Source organism: Ursus arctos, unplaced genomic scaffold (assembly GCF_023065955.2).
Source record: "Ursus arctos isolate Adak ecotype North America unplaced genomic scaffold, UrsArc2.0 scaffold_17, whole genome shotgun sequence".
In the NCBI taxonomy this organism is placed as follows: Eukaryota; Metazoa; Chordata; class Mammalia; order Carnivora; family Ursidae; genus Ursus; species Ursus arctos.
The window spans coordinates 50,692,108-50,708,961 of record NW_026622841.1 but is presented as its reverse complement, the minus strand read 5'-3'; the positions used below and the strand labels follow the sequence as shown (position 1 = coordinate 50,708,961).

At 39.4% G+C, this 16,854-nt stretch overlaps 1 protein-coding gene across 5 annotated transcripts in view; it reads left to right on the top strand.

Moving 5' to 3' along the window:
- MYOM1 (myomesin 1) overlaps positions 1 to 16,854 on the top strand; it is a 155,147-nt gene continuing 138,293 nt past the window's right edge. For 2 of the 5 annotated variants that reach the window (XM_026496035.3, XM_057313258.1), the window contains exons 1-4: positions 1 to 840; positions 7,664 to 7,851; positions 8,425 to 8,496; positions 8,641 to 8,734. The gene's annotated coding sequence lies outside the window, so the exon portion shown is untranslated. Of the gene's footprint in view, positions 841 to 1,446; positions 1,481 to 2,107; positions 2,194 to 5,102; positions 5,237 to 7,663; positions 7,852 to 8,424; positions 8,497 to 8,640; positions 8,735 to 16,854 lie in introns of all 5 variants that reach the window. The other 3 variants (XM_048218588.2, XM_057313257.1, XM_048218589.1) reach the window with 3 other exon arrangements.

Genomic DNA, 16,854 nt, shown 5'->3' with positions numbered 1-16,854 from the left:
GTCGGCCCCCCGCACATTCCAGGGCACGGCCGGGGGCGGGGCCCGTTCGCCCAAGTCCTTGTAGGGACATCGCAGCGAGGGCTGCACGGCCCACGTGACCCGCCCCCGCGCGGCCCCAGGCCGCCCGGCCCAGGCCTCTGGGCGGTCGTGCGCCTGCGCGCGGTACTAACTCCGGGTCTGGGTCTCTGCCTGTGAGGCGTTTGGGTAGGAGGTTTTATCTCGGCGTACAGTGCTGTGTTTTGAAGAGTCCAACCCCTTCCACACTGGAGCAAACCTTCGGAAGTCCCCAGGGCCTCAGTCAAGCGACCACTATCTTTTTGGCCCAGACGGATTTCATGAGGTCACGAATGATGAAGACTTCCTCTCTCTTCAAAAACGTTTGCTGGTATTTTTCCCACCAGAGCCCCGATTAACAAGGAAAGACCGGATCTGACTAGGAAGGAAGACAGGCGACCAGCAAGAGCTATCAAAATCTTGCCCCTACCTCTCACTATGATGCAGACTTGTGGCTTGGTGAAAATAGGAATAAAAAGTCGGGCCTTTTTTTTCTCAGCTCTCCTTTCCTTGGACAGCTTCTAACAATGCATCTTGTTAAAGGAAAGCCCTCCCCGGTTCTGTCCTTTCCTGTCCAAAGTCTGGTGAGGGAGACTTTGGTGCTGGTTACGTCAGCTCTCCTGAGCTCAACTACGAAAGGAGTGGATTGGATCCGGTAACGCTCAGACCATCCCAGCACTAATAAGGTTCATGCCTACTTTGGCTCATGTGGCCGGAACAGTTCGGACATTTGGGGTGGCCCCATGGCCCTTGCCTCTCACTTGAATCACCCTGCTGAGAAGGAAGGTAAAAGCTGCTGAGTAATATGTTCTAAATATTAATAAACTATAGTTTCAAGGACCTCAGGAGCATTTTATCTGTTAACCAATAGCATATTCCAAAGTTAACATTGAGGTAAAATCACTGAGAATTAAAAAACTGGCCCAATTCTATAGCGTGAGTGACATAAAGATGATTAGTTTCCTCAGCTGCCTTGATAATAAGAATCGCTTGGGCTGCTGGTTAAAAATACAAAATACTGGTGCCTTATCTCCAACCTAATGATTCAGAATCTTCTAGAGCAAGTCCTTTGAAGCCATCTATTTAACTGGGGTCCTAAGTGACTCTTACCATGTGGGGATGCAGAACTAGACAGCTTAGGGCCTAAGACTTTCGCAGTGACAGGGCCAACTCCAGATGGGGACCGCAGTTTGGTTTACCCTGCAGTGTACTCACACCTCTTGCCACCACTGAGAGCTGGAGCCTTCCAACTACTGTCCTTTTCTTTAACCCACAATGAAATGTGTAGTTTAGTCTTCTCAGCTCAAAAGGAAGCAGCAGCGTTCATTTGTTTCTATATTGTCAGATAATCGCCTTGTTTGTCTTCTTTCTTTCTGCTCAATCAATCAACAGGTATTACACAGAAACTGCATTTCCAAGCAGTGTGGTGCGTATTGTGGTTTGTGTTATTTGAACTAGGACATAGTTGCTACCTCTGGGATGGAGGGAGGGGGAGTAGAAAGGGTTGCAAGGCACAGGGAGTATCAGGGAACAGTTGTAAAAACAGATCATTGCAGTACAATTAGGTAAGGCCTTTAGAAGGAACACAGAGAAGGAAATAAAGCTGTCTGGGAATTTGTGGAAGCTGGCCCCTGGAGGTCTATTAAAGAGCTGATTCTAAAAGTCAATGGGGAAGGGCACCTGGCTGGTTCAGTCACCAGTACATGTGACTCTTGATCTGAGGTTATAAGTTCCAGCTCCACATTGGGCATAGAGCTTACTTTTAAAAAAAAAAAAAAAAATCAAAACTAAAAATAAAAAGTTAGAAAAATGTCAGTGGGAAAGGAGAGTAGAGATTCCAAACAAATGGAGGAGCATGCTTGATTGTCTGAAGGTGATCAGAGGAATTGGCTGATTGAAGATGAACAGGAATTGAGTTGTCAGTGTTCATTCATTCATTCATTTATTCATTCCATAAGTAACTCTGGGTATACTAAGGTTAGCAAGCCAGTGTAGAAGATAAAAATCTTGATGAAATGTTTTTCAAATTTCCATCTAATGTGTTGATATCTAGTTTTAATGATTGGATGCACTGCCAAAGACTGATGACTTCATGATGTCTCTGTTCTTCTGAACCACACGGGAGATCTTTGCCCTTAGGTAACAATCTCCTTTTACCTTGTAACTAGAAGTTTAGAGACTTGGGTTCTGCTTCAAATCCTTCCTTTTTAGCTTACTGAGTAACACTGAGGGCAGGTCCCTCAGCTGATCTGAGTCCCAATTTTCTGATTTGTAAAATGGGGATAACATCTGTCCTGCGTACTTTATAGAGTTTTCTGATTAAATGAGATAGTTTATGTGAAAAGTCTTGTTAAGTACAGAACAGTGGCTTTCAAACTTTTGACTGAAACTCACTGTAAGAAATTTATATCACTGGGCACCTGGGTGCCTCAGTTAGTTAAGTGCCTACCTTTGGTTCGGGTCATGATCTCAGGGTCCTAGGATTGAGTCCGGCATTGGGCTCCCTGCTCAGTGGGGAGGCTGCTTGTCCCTCTCCCTCTGCCACTCCCCCTGAGTGTGCTCTCTCACTCTCAAATAAATAAAATCTTAAAAAAAAAAAAAAAGAAATTTATATCACTAAGCAATACTTGAGTACCTATGATGTTTTCTAAGTTTCTATTCTATTTCAATTTTATGTCATTTAACTTTTAAAAATGCTCCTTAAGACCCACTGCGTGTGAGTTTATGATCCACTCATGCAAAGTTTCAACCAGGGGTAAATTTTTTCCCCGAGGGAATATTTGGCGATGTCTGGAGACAGTTTTGATTTTCACAACCAGGGAGCTGCTACTGGCATCTTGTGCATCAAGGCCAGCAATACTGCTGAACATTCCACAATGTACAGGATAGCCCCCTACAGAAAAGCATTCATTCGGCCCAGAATGTCAGTAGTGCTGAGGTCGAGAAAACCTTGCATTACTGTTTCAGGAGCTCAGAGTATATAGTATTTGATTCTTGTGGGGTTCTATGATTATTAAAAGAACACTATTGCTCTTGCCTCAAGGTGAGGCTTTCTTGTGAGACCAGAGAAATCCAAAGGGGGAAAGAAAAGGAGCTCACGTTAGTACATACTATTATATGCTAGGTATTCTACCTAAGCATTTTATCATTTAGTTCTTAATACAACTCTGTGAGGTAGGTAGTATTACCTCCAGTTCACAGATTAGAAAACTAAGCTCAAATACTTTACTGTCTTGTCAATGTTACCCAAAGGGTAATAAGAGAACCAGGATTATAACTCATGTCTCTGTGCTTGTCCAGGGGTAGGACAGAAGGGAGGACTGGGGCCCGTATTTCTTATTCATGTATCCCTAACTTCTAGGATAGTGCCTATTTATCCATGAATGCCAGTAAATATTTGGTGACTAGTATTTGTTCAAATGCACAGAACTGGTAAATGGCCTAACCTAAAGCCCACATTTTGTTTTACAATTCTGTGCTCTCTTCTTTGGTTCAAGAGGGAAACGCCTTACCCAAACAACAGGAAGCATGGGTGAATTAACCTTTGGTATTTACTGCCAAAGTTGGTAATTTCCTAGTGAGCACTTACAATTTTTATTGCATGTAAGAAATTTTTGAATGGTGAGAGACATGGCTTACATTCTGGTTTTGCCTACATAAGTGGAATACTAATCCTTTCTACACAAACTAGGATGTAACAAATTAGCATGAATCCAGGAAAACAGTAGGAGGAGCTCCTTTCTTTTAAATGAAGTTAAGGTCTTCAAATTAATCTGTAAGAAAATTAGTTTTAAAGCTCCAAAACTACAAATAAGTATATTAAAAGGTTATAGAAAGTTCTACATTAGGAATTCCTTTAAAAATAAATTACAATTATTTTAAAATTCAGGAATGATAATATAAGATAAAAGAAATAATGTGGAATTGAATAAAGAATATTTAAGAATATTTGGGGGGTGGGGTGCCTGGGTGGCTCATTTGGGTAAGTGACCAACTCTTAGGCTCAGGTCACGATCTCAGGGTCCTGGGATCAAGCCCCATGTCTGGCTTCGAGATCATCAGGGAGCCTGCTTGAGAATTCTCTCTACCTGTTTCCCTTTGCCCCTCCCCCTGTTTGTGTGGGCAGGCTTGCACTCTCTCTCTCTCTCTCAAATAAATAAATAAATCTGAAAAAAAAAAAAAGAATATTTGGGAGAAGTTATTACTTCTATACTAATTAATTTGAAAAAAAAATAAATGCTTAGAGAAATTAAAATACTAAACAAGATTCAAGAAAAGAGAATATAAATAAACCATATGAAGAGAAGAAATAAGAATTATCTAGAAAATAATTTACCTGATGCTGATAATTAATTAAAGAAATGCTTCTCCAATGATTAAAAGACAAATATTAAGATCAAAAACTGTTTTGAAATATATAGCTTAGTGATACTAATAATGTGTTAATGAATGTAGTGACCAAATTACATTTGCTGAGTTAATCTTCTGAAGCAGATTTTTTATTAAATACTCCCAAATAAAACCAATACCTAAAGCAAAAATTATGGCTTAGGCTTACTTGAGTCAGTTCTTCAGTTTTCTCATCTGGAAAAGGGCATAATGATAGCATCTACTTTAGTCATCCATTGTGTGCATTAGGTGAAATAGTCTATATAAATTTCTTGGAGAAATATCAACTTTAGTTGTGTTTAAGGCACTGAAATTTGGAGTTTGTAGAGTAGTTATTCTACCCTGACTAACTAGTATACCAATGCTTTGTCTACTCAACTGGAGGAAACAAGCTGAATGGTCACAGTTTAAGTAATGACTGAAGACCTCTAGTGGGCCCTTGATGTTACCTTGATGCTCCTGCTCCTAGATGTCAGTTTTATAATTTTCGTCTTCTAGGACCTCCAACACCTTTTCTCCCATCCTTGGTCTCAGTCGAGGACCTTATTTCTAAGTCTTTGAGAAAAACGGATGCTCCCACAAGCTGTCACCCCCGCATCTACCTATTGACCAGCATCTGTCCCCATATGTTGTCTTCTCCCTTTTCTTCTGTTAAATAGGGGAAGTACCCTCCTCGCTCCTATGGAAACCAGTTCCTCTATTTGCTAACTCATGTTACTCCAATGATTCTACCTTCTCCTGCATCACCAAGCTTTTTCTCTCCTTCTTTCTTTTGGATTATTCCCAACAACAGGTATGTAGTAATGTATGTAGCAGACAGTAATGCATGTAGCAGACAGAATCATGGTTCCCCAAAGATGTCCACGTCCTAATCCCCAGGACCTGTGAATATATTAGGTTACATGACAAAGGGGAATTAAGGTTGCAGATGAAATTAAGGTTACTAGTGAGCTGACCTTAAAATAGGAAGATGTCAATGTGAGTGACACCATAGCTGGAAAAGCAAGAAAACAGATTCTTCCCTAGAGCCTTTAGAAGGGAACATAGTCTTGCTGACACCTTCATTTTAGCCCAGTGAGATATATATATAATATATTATAAACAACAGCAACAACAACAACAACAACAAACCCTCTTCCTGGTGCACTTTCCTCCTCCAGCTATTGTCCTGTTTCTTTGTTGCCCTTTTTAAAACTCCTTAAAAGAGTCACCTCGCCCCAATTCTCTCTTAAGCCCTCTCTAACAAGATTTTTTTTCCCCAACCACTTCACTGACCATGTGCTTATCAAGGTCACCAAATGGCCTTGTCATCCATGTCATCATGGCCAATTCTCAGTCTTAAAACAGATTTGACAAGATGATTACTCCCTCACCTTTGAAACACTTCTCTCCTATCTAGGATACCTCACTCTCCTGGTTTTCCTGGTTCCTTATGGCACATTTTTTATAGCTACTCTCCAGTTTCCTTTGCCAGTTCCTCCTAATTTCCCCAATTCCTCAGAGTAGTTCAGGATTCAGTGTTTGTCTCTCTTCTCTTTTCTGTCAACACTCCTTCCCTGGCTGATCTCATCCATTTTCATGGCTTAAAATGCTACTGAAACACTGATTACTTTCAAGTATGTGTCTTGGCCAAGACCTCTGCTCTGGACTCTAGACTTGTGATATAGTCACTTGACATCTCCACAAGGAGGTTTACTACACATTTAAACTTTCAGACTTTCAAACGATCTTCTGACCGTACCTGTAAAACCTGTTCTTCCTGACATTTTCTCCATCTAGGTTAATGGCAATTTCATCCTTTAAGTTGCTCAGGCCAAAAACCTTTGACTCATCTTTGCCACCTCTTTTTCTTTCCTGACCCTCATCCAACCTTTCAGTCAAACCATCTCCAGAGTCTAGAACAGCAGTTAGCCAAACCTATTGGTTAAGTCCTTCAAAACATATCAATCTGACTATCTTCCACCACCCCTATAGCTACTATCCTAGTACAAGGTATCAGGCTTGGATTTTTGCACTAGCCTTCTAACTGGACTCTTTACTTTCATGTCCACCTAAATTCTAGTCTCTGCAGCCACAGAGTGATCCTTCTAAAATAGAGATTAGATCATGTCATTGTTCTGCTCAACACCGTCCAATGATGTCTCACTTCAGAGTGAAAGCCAAATGCCTGTAAGCCCCCAAAACATCAGACTTGGGGAACTTTCACCAATTGCTCAACCATATTGATCAGGCTGTTTCTTGAAAAAAGTATTTTTCCTCTTCAACACCTTTTTGTTTACTGTTCCTTTTGATTTCAGTGATCTTTCTTCTAATGTTTTCATTGCTTTCTCCCTCAGCTCTCTTGAGTCTTCACTCGAATATCACCATCTCAGTAATGCCTTCTCTGGTCATTTAAGATTTCATCATTCATCTACCTCCAGCGTTCTCTTCTCTTGCTTATTTTTTTCCACTGCACTTACTATCTCTGACTTAAAATATACTTTTTTTTGTTTACTGCTTTTTTTCATACTAAGTTCTATGAAGACAAGGTTTGGGGGATTGTTTTGTTTGCCAAAGTATCCCAAAGGCCCAGAATAGTAATTAGCACATCACAGTCACTCAATAAATAAAAACACATGTTGAATGAAAGAAGAACTGGAAGGTAGGGTGTGAGGGGAAAATGGCAAAAATATGAGACCTAAGAGGTAAGCAGAGATCATGCCCTGAATGACCTCTAAGCCATGTTTCTGAAGGTTAGTGGGATACCACTGATCTGTCTTATTTATGGGATTAATATGATCAGATTTGTATTTTTTTTAAATCACTCTGATAATAGTATAGAGGATTAATAGGAGGTAGGCCTGGGAGAAGAAGAAATCAGGATTTCTGACAGATGGTAATGCCAATCACTGAGATAAGGAACATGGGAGAGAAATAACTTGGAGGATGGGTGTGGTGATGGTAGGGAATGACCATTATAGTTTTGGACATTTTGAGGTTGTGGATTAGAAGACAGTACTGAGGCTTTCACCAAAATGTAGCACAAAGAGACAAAAAAGTAAAAATATCAAAGAGCTATCAAAAGTCATGGAAGATATATTAAGATAGTCCATTGTATATTTAATAGGAAATCCAGAGCAAGATAAAAATGACAATGATGGAAAATGATCTTAATAGAGATAATGATTGAGAGTTTTCCAGAATTGAAAGAGAATCACAAATCTTTATAATATTTATTCAGGTTGAATGCACACTCCGAATATGAAACAGGAAAAATAAATCTGTACCAAGTCATGTCCCAGTGAAACTTCAAAACATCAAGAGTAAAAGAAGAATAGTACAAACTTCCAGAGAGAAAAGAGACTGGCTGCAATAGAAACAACAGTTAGTCCAGCAGCGTGCTTTCGTGCAGCAAAATACATGCTGAAGGTGGGTCACTAATCTTCAAAGTGCTGAGACGCACTACCTGCTCCTCACACCATGTGTATGTGGAATCCATGCACAAAACACTGACAGCTCTCTCCAAAGAATTCGGTATGATGGTCTCTCTAGAATCTTTCAGGTCTAGAGATTGATCTCCTTATCTCTTGAGGTGGAATATCAACTAGGGGTCGCAAAATTGATTTCATAACTGTGTAGCACGTCCTGAATAGACGTTCTGACAACTAATGCTGGCAACCTTTGGGACATCTGCCAAAATTCTGGGATAACATGAACTTCATATTTAACATCCTATTACACTGAAAAATATGAAATCACTTTGGATTGTTCTCTGCTTTTTCATGTGTGTTTGCTTGCTTTCCAGTTAGCTTGAAAAACATATCCTCTATTAGTTTTACACTTTGTAAGTAGAAGTTTTTCAATGTATACTTTCCACAATAATAATGCACTAATGGATTATTTATTGAGTACTTCCTGGAAGCTCGACACTCTAAGTGTCTTCTTAACATTACCTTTCAGTCATTGCCCTGCAAAATGACTACTGTCACCTCCATTTTGCAGATGAGGAACTTGAAGCTTAGAGATGTTAGTAACCTGCCCAAGGGGAAGAGAAGAGGCAGGAATCTAACACAGGTCTGTATGACTTCAAAGCCTGAGCTTTCAGCCTTCTATGGTATATTGATTGGTGAAGCATGCTAATTATTGATAAAAATGATTGTATTAATAATTTGGAGTGGGAATATTTGCCTGAAATGATTTATTTTTTTGTTTTTCCAGGAAAAGAGACTCTATTGTGTCTTGCGGACTTTCCAGCAGGGGTTAATTCCACGGAAATTAGTGCCTTGGGGCAATATCTGTTTTGCAGCCACCTGTAAGTATATTACAACTTATGATTCTGAGTTCTTTTTTCTCCTGGAGAAATAATGGTAAATGAAAGTAATTTCTATGGGCAGTTTCTGTTTTGAATAACTTGTCAACATTTAACACTGAACTCCTCCTTTTGCATTACCCTGTGGAGTGCTGATTTAGTAAAGCATTAGAGCACTGGTCTGGCAGCACTACTCAATAATCCCTGAAAGACCAAAAAACCCAAATTTAAATTTGAAGGAGCTTTTCCAAGATCACTGTTCTTCAGTGTCTTATTGTGTGCTACACAGTTTAGTACTTGCTTCAGGATGAAGAAAGAGCCATGATATGAAGGTACACATATTTCCCAAGGGTGCCGCCTTCTGTTTTTATTCCCATAACCTTGCACAGTACCAGGCATGTCGTGTGTGTGCCCAGTGAAACCTAAGTTAAAACAGTAAACCTTATTCAAGAACTTTGAGGTAAAGGTAGTAGAAAACAATAAAGGAGAACTAGGAAGTAGAATGATGAAAGTAGTCCTGTGTTGAAATGCAAGCAGAGGCATGTTATCGGACTTCTGTGTGGCCTGCTAGGTCCAGAATGAAAATTTTCTTGGTACAGAAGGTAGTTGTCTTGGCCAGATTAACCACAGACAGGTTAGATCTTGTTTGGATATATGAGCCCAATAAAAATTATTGCTCAAGATGGGGGAGAACAGTGAATAAAATCATGTATGTTAGACTATTAATTTTTATAGCCATCTATCTATTTAAACTCTTTTCATATAGAGTGCATCAGATGTTTGTTAAAATAATGTGTATAACAGTGACATGAAATTTATTTTGTATAAGTATACAGGAACAACTGTGTGTGACATTAGCACCCTTGCCTGATGTAAAGTGCTTTACAGGACTTTAAAACATTACAAATATCATAAGGGAACAAAATTCCAGACCTCCAAAGCAGATAGGTATTAGGTTTAAAAACAGAAAAATTGGCCAAGGAATGAAAAATATTAATAGAAATAGATTGAAGACTATAGGCTCAGCACATGACTTCCCAAGTATAATAAACAATGGTAAAAGAAATACCTATTTATAAAATGTAGTTGATAGAGTATTAAAACTGAGAAAAGTAAACTTGGATGAAGCTCTCATAGCATAAACCACAGTAAATTGCATGTGAGTTCCCATCAAGCATAAAGCATAATAAGTTGAATGAAATAGAATTGTATAAGTATCTTAACTGGAGAGAAGAGAATTTGTTTTAAAAAATGGTTTAGGGACACCTGGTGGCTCAGCTGGTTAAGCGTTTGACTCTTGATCTCAGCTCAGGTCTTGATCTCAGGGTCCTGAGTTTGAGCCCCACATTGGGCTCCACACTGGGCATGGAGCCTACTTAAAAAAAAAAAAAAACTAAAGTATTACTGGCATACAGTAAACCACACATATTTGAAATGTACACTATCACAAGTTTTGACACATGTACACTTGTGAAATCTTCACCACACTCAAGATACTGAACATGTCCATCATCCCCAAAGTTTCTTCATGCCCATTTGTAAAGCCTCATTCCTGACTCCTCTCACTTCTTTCCTCCCCCATCTTCAGGCAATCACTCTCTGCTTTCTGTCACTATAGTTTGTGCAAATGTAAGGTTTTGACCGGTGAAAGTATTACTGATTATAAGATTGATGGTCCCGCTTTTATAAAAGTCAAAATGTAATGAAAACAAGGAAAGAATTGAAATGGAAATGTTTTATGATAAATATGACAGATAAAAGCTTAACATTCAGAATATTTCAAAAATTTAATAAAAAGGGTGTTTTATTTTGACTTGTTTGATAGCAAGGAACAGAGACACAGTCCAGTTAGCTCAAGAAAAAGGATACTTATGTCAGGAATATACATGAAGTGCTCTAAACTGGAGAGTTGCTGAAAACAGAGGTAGCTTGGGGTATTTGACTCTTCAGTTTCCTGTCATGGGCCAAATGATTATTCTGATTAGGTCTCTGCTTCTTTAAGGACATCTACTTAGTTTTCTCTCTACCAACTCTTTCTCTGCTAACCCTAGTTTCTAGTCCCTCATAATTTCAACTTGTCATGGCTCCTCTGACTGCAGTATACACAAGGTAACACTTCGTTCAGCCTTTTTCACTTTTGCTCCTGCTATTATTAAGTGCATCAACACTCAACATTTCCAAATTCAAATTCTGAGGAGAGGAATGTGATTGGCTTGGCTCACCTTTTTGGACCAGGCCATACACCACAGGTTGCTGGCCAGGATATTCATCAGTTACCTTTGCGTCTGAAATGACCCATCACTGCGTGTCAGAGAGCAGGAATCACATGGTGTAAAACATCAGCACGTACTGTGAACAGGACAGGTATTGAGTGTTTACCTGTCCAGTTAAGAGGATAGTCCTTGAGAGCCAGATGGAGGTGGAATAAATCCCAGCTCCACTATTTATTAGCTATGTGACTTTGGGTAACTTGCATAATCTGTCTGAACCTTAGTTTTCTCATTTATAACTTGGGGATAATAACTGCCTTGTGTAATTTTTGTAAAAAATAAAATACAGGTAAAGCATGGTAAAGTATCTAGCATGTAGTAGGTCTCAATTAATGGTAGCTATTTTATTTTGGTTATTATTATATTAACAGATTGATAATGATCTCAAGAAAAATAATCCATCTCCATGGCAAAGGTCAAAAGATAGCTCACACAGATGAAAACCACATAGTTAGCTAACATTGAAAATATGTCCAGTTTTTAGAATCTTTTAAATACACTTAAAAATAGCTATGAGATATATTTTGCATCTGTTAAACTTACTAATAAATTAAAATTATACATTACAATTTGATGTGGCAATGAAGAAAGAATAAATTCATATTTGGTACATGACATTGTAGATTAGCCTAATTATTCCAAACAGCAATTTCACAAAACATACCCTTTAATTCATAGTCCCTTTCTGGGGAAATAGTTCCCAAGGAGGTAATTGAAAAGGAAAACCTCTATTTGTGCAAAATATTTATAGCTCCCTTTTTAATTCAAAGGCTTTCATCATTTTAGAATGGAAAGAGACCTAAGAGATTATTTTTCCTTTGGGCTGCACATTAGAGTCATTTAGGAGTTTTTAGAAACACTCATGTCCCATGCCCAAAGATTTTGAGATAATTGTCCTGAAATAAGGTCTGAACTTGAGTGCAGTTTAGAAACTCCTTGGCTATTCCAATGTGCACCAAGGAAGGAGAACTACTCTTCCAGTCCCACACCATTTGGGGGAACTGTGAAAAAGCAGAGCCAGGGAGGGTAAAAGGACCCTGAAAGAAACACACATAGATGTAATAAAAGAGCTGCGTTGAAAATGAAGGTGTTTGTTCCTAATTTCTAACCCTGAATTCTAGTCTTTTTTTTTTTTTTTTAATTTATTTAAGAGAGAGAGAGCATGAGCAGCAGGCAGGGGCAGAGGGAGAGGGACAAGTAGACTCCCTACTGAGCAGGGAGCCCAACATGGGGCTCAATCTCAGGACCTGGAGATCATGACCTGAGCCAAAGGCAGATGCTTAAGCAACTAAGCTACCCAAGCACCCCTGACTTCTGGTCTTGATGAATAACTGAAAGCATCCATGTGTCCAATATTTAGAGATGAGGTAACAAATGATTGTGCAATAGTACAGTGCATTCATTAATTGTTATTAGCTATCTGTGGACAAGGTAGAACATCATATGGACACACCGATGAAAACCAGGTTCATACCTGGTGTATCTATTGCTATCCTCACCAAGAGATTCCGGCTGGGACTGTTGAGTTCCTCCTTGGGAGGGGCATGGTTCTCCCTTCATGCTCTCCTCCCACCCAAGGTGGCCAAGTTCCCTGAATCCCCCATCTCTATTATGGGGAGTGGGGTTATTGATATCCAGTGCTGCTGAACTGTGGGTGGTCCATGCTGAACAATGATGAATCAGAAGTCATGTTTTAAAATTGTGGTGAAATATACATAACACAAAATTTACCATCTTAACCATTTTTAAAGTTGCACAGTTCAGTGGCATTAAGTACATTCACATTGTTGTGCAGTCATCCCCACCATCCATCTGCAGAACTTTTCATCTTCCCAACTGAAACTTTCTACCGGTTAAACAGTAGCTCCCCATTTCCCCCACCCCACTGCCCCAGCCTGTGGCAACTACCATTCTACTTTCTGCCTCTATGAATTTGACCAAAGTACCCTATATAAATAGAATCATACAACATGTGTCCTTTGGTGTTTTGTTTTTGTTTTTGTTTTTTTTTTTTTGAGAGAGAGAGTGTGTGTGTGTGTGTGTGTGTGTGTGTGTGTGTGTGCGCGCGCGCGCGCATGTGTGCGCAAGAGTGGTGGGGGGAGGGGAGCAGAGGGAGAGGGAGAAAGAGAATCTCAAGTAGGTTTCACACCCAGCGAGGAGCCTGACAAAGTGCTCAATCTCACAACCCTGAGATCATGATCTGAGCCTAAATCAAGAGTCGGACATTTAACTGACTTGAGTCACCCTGGTGCCTCCAACATGTGTCCTTTGTGACTGGCTTATTTCATTTAGCTTAATGCCTTCAAAATTAAGCGTCAGTTTTTAAGGATAAATTATTCTTTGTCTTTCTATCTACTCCCTTGTTCTTTCTTCCAAAGGCCACTTTCCTTCTGGGTTGAGGATTACTCCATTCCTCCGGTTGGTTCTTGCTCTCCTGGCTACCCTGCCTTTTGCCTTTTCTTTTCTAGGCTTGGTATTACCTACTAAGCAGGATACGAAAAGCTAGCTCTGTAAGCTTGAACCTGAAATTTGCTTAGTCTGAAGATTTGTTTTGTTTTTGTATCTTTGTTTCTGTTTCAGTGCAGACTGGGGAAGAAAGGGGAGGGGACTCTTAGAATATGAGAGAAAGAGAAGGAAACAAAGAACCAAATTAATACTTGAAGACATATGCCTGCCTCAAATGTAAAACTGGTATCTACATTATTAAAAGAATTGAAGAAGTTACAGAATTTTATCACAAGTGGATTGTTTTAGATATGAGCAAGTATTGTATACTGGTTAAGTGCGTGAACTTTGAATCTGGGTTATCTGAATTTGAATCCTCACTCTAACTCTTTTTCCCCCAGTTTAATGAGATATAATTGACATACGGCAATGTAGAAGTTTAAAGTATACAGCACAGGATCACCTGGGATTGGTTAAGCATCCAACTCTTGATCTCAGCTTGTGAGTTCAAGCCCCATGTTGAGCTCCATGCTGGGCATGGAGCCTAATTAAAAGGGCTGCCTGGGTGACCCAGTCAGTTGAGCGCCTGCCTTTGGTTCAGGTCATGATCCCAGGATCCTGGGATCTAGTCCCGCATCAGGCTCCTTGCTGAGTGGGGCGTCTGCTTCTCCCTCTCCCTCTGCCCCTCCCCCCTGTTCATGTGCCCCCTGTCTGTCTCTCGCGCGCGCGTGCTGTGCTCTCTCTCCAATAAATAAATGAATTTTAAAAAAAAGAAAAGAAAAAATGTACGGCACAATAACTTGAATTACATATTTTGTGAAATAATTACCACAGTATCTAACACTTTTTAGTTGTATGTACTTGAGCAAATTACTGAACTTTTCTGTGCCTCAGTTTTGTCATTAGTGAAAGGGTATAATAATAATAGCACCTACTTATAGAGTGTTGTGAGGAATAAAGAAGTTAATACATATAAAGCATTTCTGATACTGCCTGGAAAATAGTAAGTACTATATAAGCATTAGATATCAATACTTTTTGGTCAGCATTTTGAAATTTGTTATCTCTGAGAACAAATATATTTAAAAATTCAAGATAGCATTATTCACAATAGTCCAAAACTGGACACAATGTAAAGTCTGTTAACTGATGAATGGATTAGCAAAACATGGCTTATCTTTCAGTGAAATATTTCTCAACAATAAAAAGAAACAAGCTGTTGAATCTTGCAACAATATGGATGAATCTCGAAAACAGCTTGCTAAGTGACAAAACCCAGGCATAACGGACTACACATTATATGATTCCATTTGTATGAAATTTCTAGGAAGGTCTAAACTATAGAGACAGAGAGCCAGATCGGTGGTTATTGTGGGTGGGACCAATGATTAACAACAAACTGGCATAACGGAACTTTTTCCAGTGACGGAAGTGTTTTAAAACTGGATTTTGATGATGGTTGCCTGACTATGTAAATTTACTAATGCTCATTGAACCTTACTCTTAAAATGGATGAATTCTGTGGTGTCCAAATTCTACTACTCTAAAACTGTCAAAAAGAAAAAAGGAAACTGAAGATTCACATCCATTGCTCTTTAGTCTGGTTCTCACTAAAAAAAAAAAAAAAAAAAAGAAAAGAAAAAAGTTTTTGTTTTTGTAAAAATAATATATGTTGATTGCTGGGAGACAATTCTTCATGGGTCTGTCATGTTTCTGTACATCTTGCAAGCAAGGCCCAGCTTCCATTTGTTCTAGACCATCTTTTCAGGGATGTTTGTGTAGTAAACAGCCTTTGAAGACAGAAAGAGTGTCTCCCCACCAGGGAAAAAGGCAGGCATGCTTACTTTCCAATATAATAAAGAAAACATCTGCCTCTGGAGCAGAGGTCAAACATGCTTAATGCTCGTTATATAACATATGGTTCTGTAAGCTCAAAGTTTCTGTGTTTGTGCAGGTTTCACTGGCCCTTTTCATTTTTCCCTTTGGGAACTGGGAGTTAGTAAACCAGCGAAGTATATGCTTCTGCTCTGGTCTCTGCCATTGCTGAGAATAATAAAGTCCTTTGACTCTGACCTAGGAGTCTCATGTCTTGTCAGCATCCACGATACCTTGTTAGCTTTTGAGTAGGATAAAGTCCCTGACCCTTCATTCTGTTTTGTGTGTGTGGTAAAATATACATGACATAGAATTTACCATCTTAACCATTTCTAAGCATATAGTTCAGTGGCATTAAGTATGTTAACCTTAAAACTGCCGGTTATTTTACCAGCAAAAATGAGTTTATCCAGGAATAGCAGAGAATTATAATTAGGGACAAGCAAGCAATGGCAACACCATAGGCAAGTCCAGAGAACAAGGAGAGGAATGTTTTTTTATAGAGGAAAAAGGAGTTGGGGGGGCTGTTATAAACAAAAAGTCCATTGGAGGGCGCCTGGGTGGCTCAGTTGGTTAAGCGTCTGCCTTCGGCTCAGGTTATGATCCCAGGGCCCTGGAGTCTAGTCCTGCATGGGGCTTCCCGCTCAGCGGAGAGTCTACTTCTCCCTCTGCTGCTCTCTCTCTCTCTCTTTAAATAAATAAATGAATAAAATCTTTTAAAGAAAAGTTCATTGGAGTAAACTATAATTTGAAGTGTACTGGCTTTTCATTGGCTGAATTATGATAGTTTCATATTGACTGGGCTGTTAACAGGGGAAGAAAAACCTTCCTTCCTCCTGCTGGAATAGTAAAGTAGTAGCTAAAGTAGTAGTAGTATGGCTTGCAGGGTACATCTCTTCTTGTGAGGTCTGCAGTTGACCTCAGGTGGTGGGGCATGAGAACTCTCCCCCCAACTCCTGCTGCCTTCTGACTCCATTCTAAATGAGGTTTCCTTTTATTAATTTTTCCAAGTTCATTCACGTTGTTGTGCAAGTATCACCACTCTCCATCTCCAGAATTTTTGCATCTTCCCATATTGAAATTCTACCCACTGAATACTAACTCCCTATTCCCTCTCCCCCCAGGCCCTGGTAACCACCATTCTACTTTCTGTCTCTGTAAATTTGACTACCCCAGGTACCTCATGCAATATTTGTCCTTTTGTGCCTGACTTATTTCAACTTAGCGTAACATCTTCAAGGTTCACCCATGTTGTAGCATGTATCAGGATTTCATTCCTTTTTAATATTGAATAATATCCCATTGTATATGTTCACAGTTCTTGACACTAATTATAAAAAAAAAAAAAGAAGGAAAAAAAGAAAAGAAAAAGAAAAAACCTTACTATTTGGGAGTTACTATTGACATTGGCTGAGTATCATTCTAGACATCTATGAGTAGACAGAAAAATAGGTAGAAAGAAATCATGTTAGAAAATGGGCTTTGGGGGGTGCCTGGGTTGCTCAGTCAGTTAAGCATAACTTGTGATTTCAT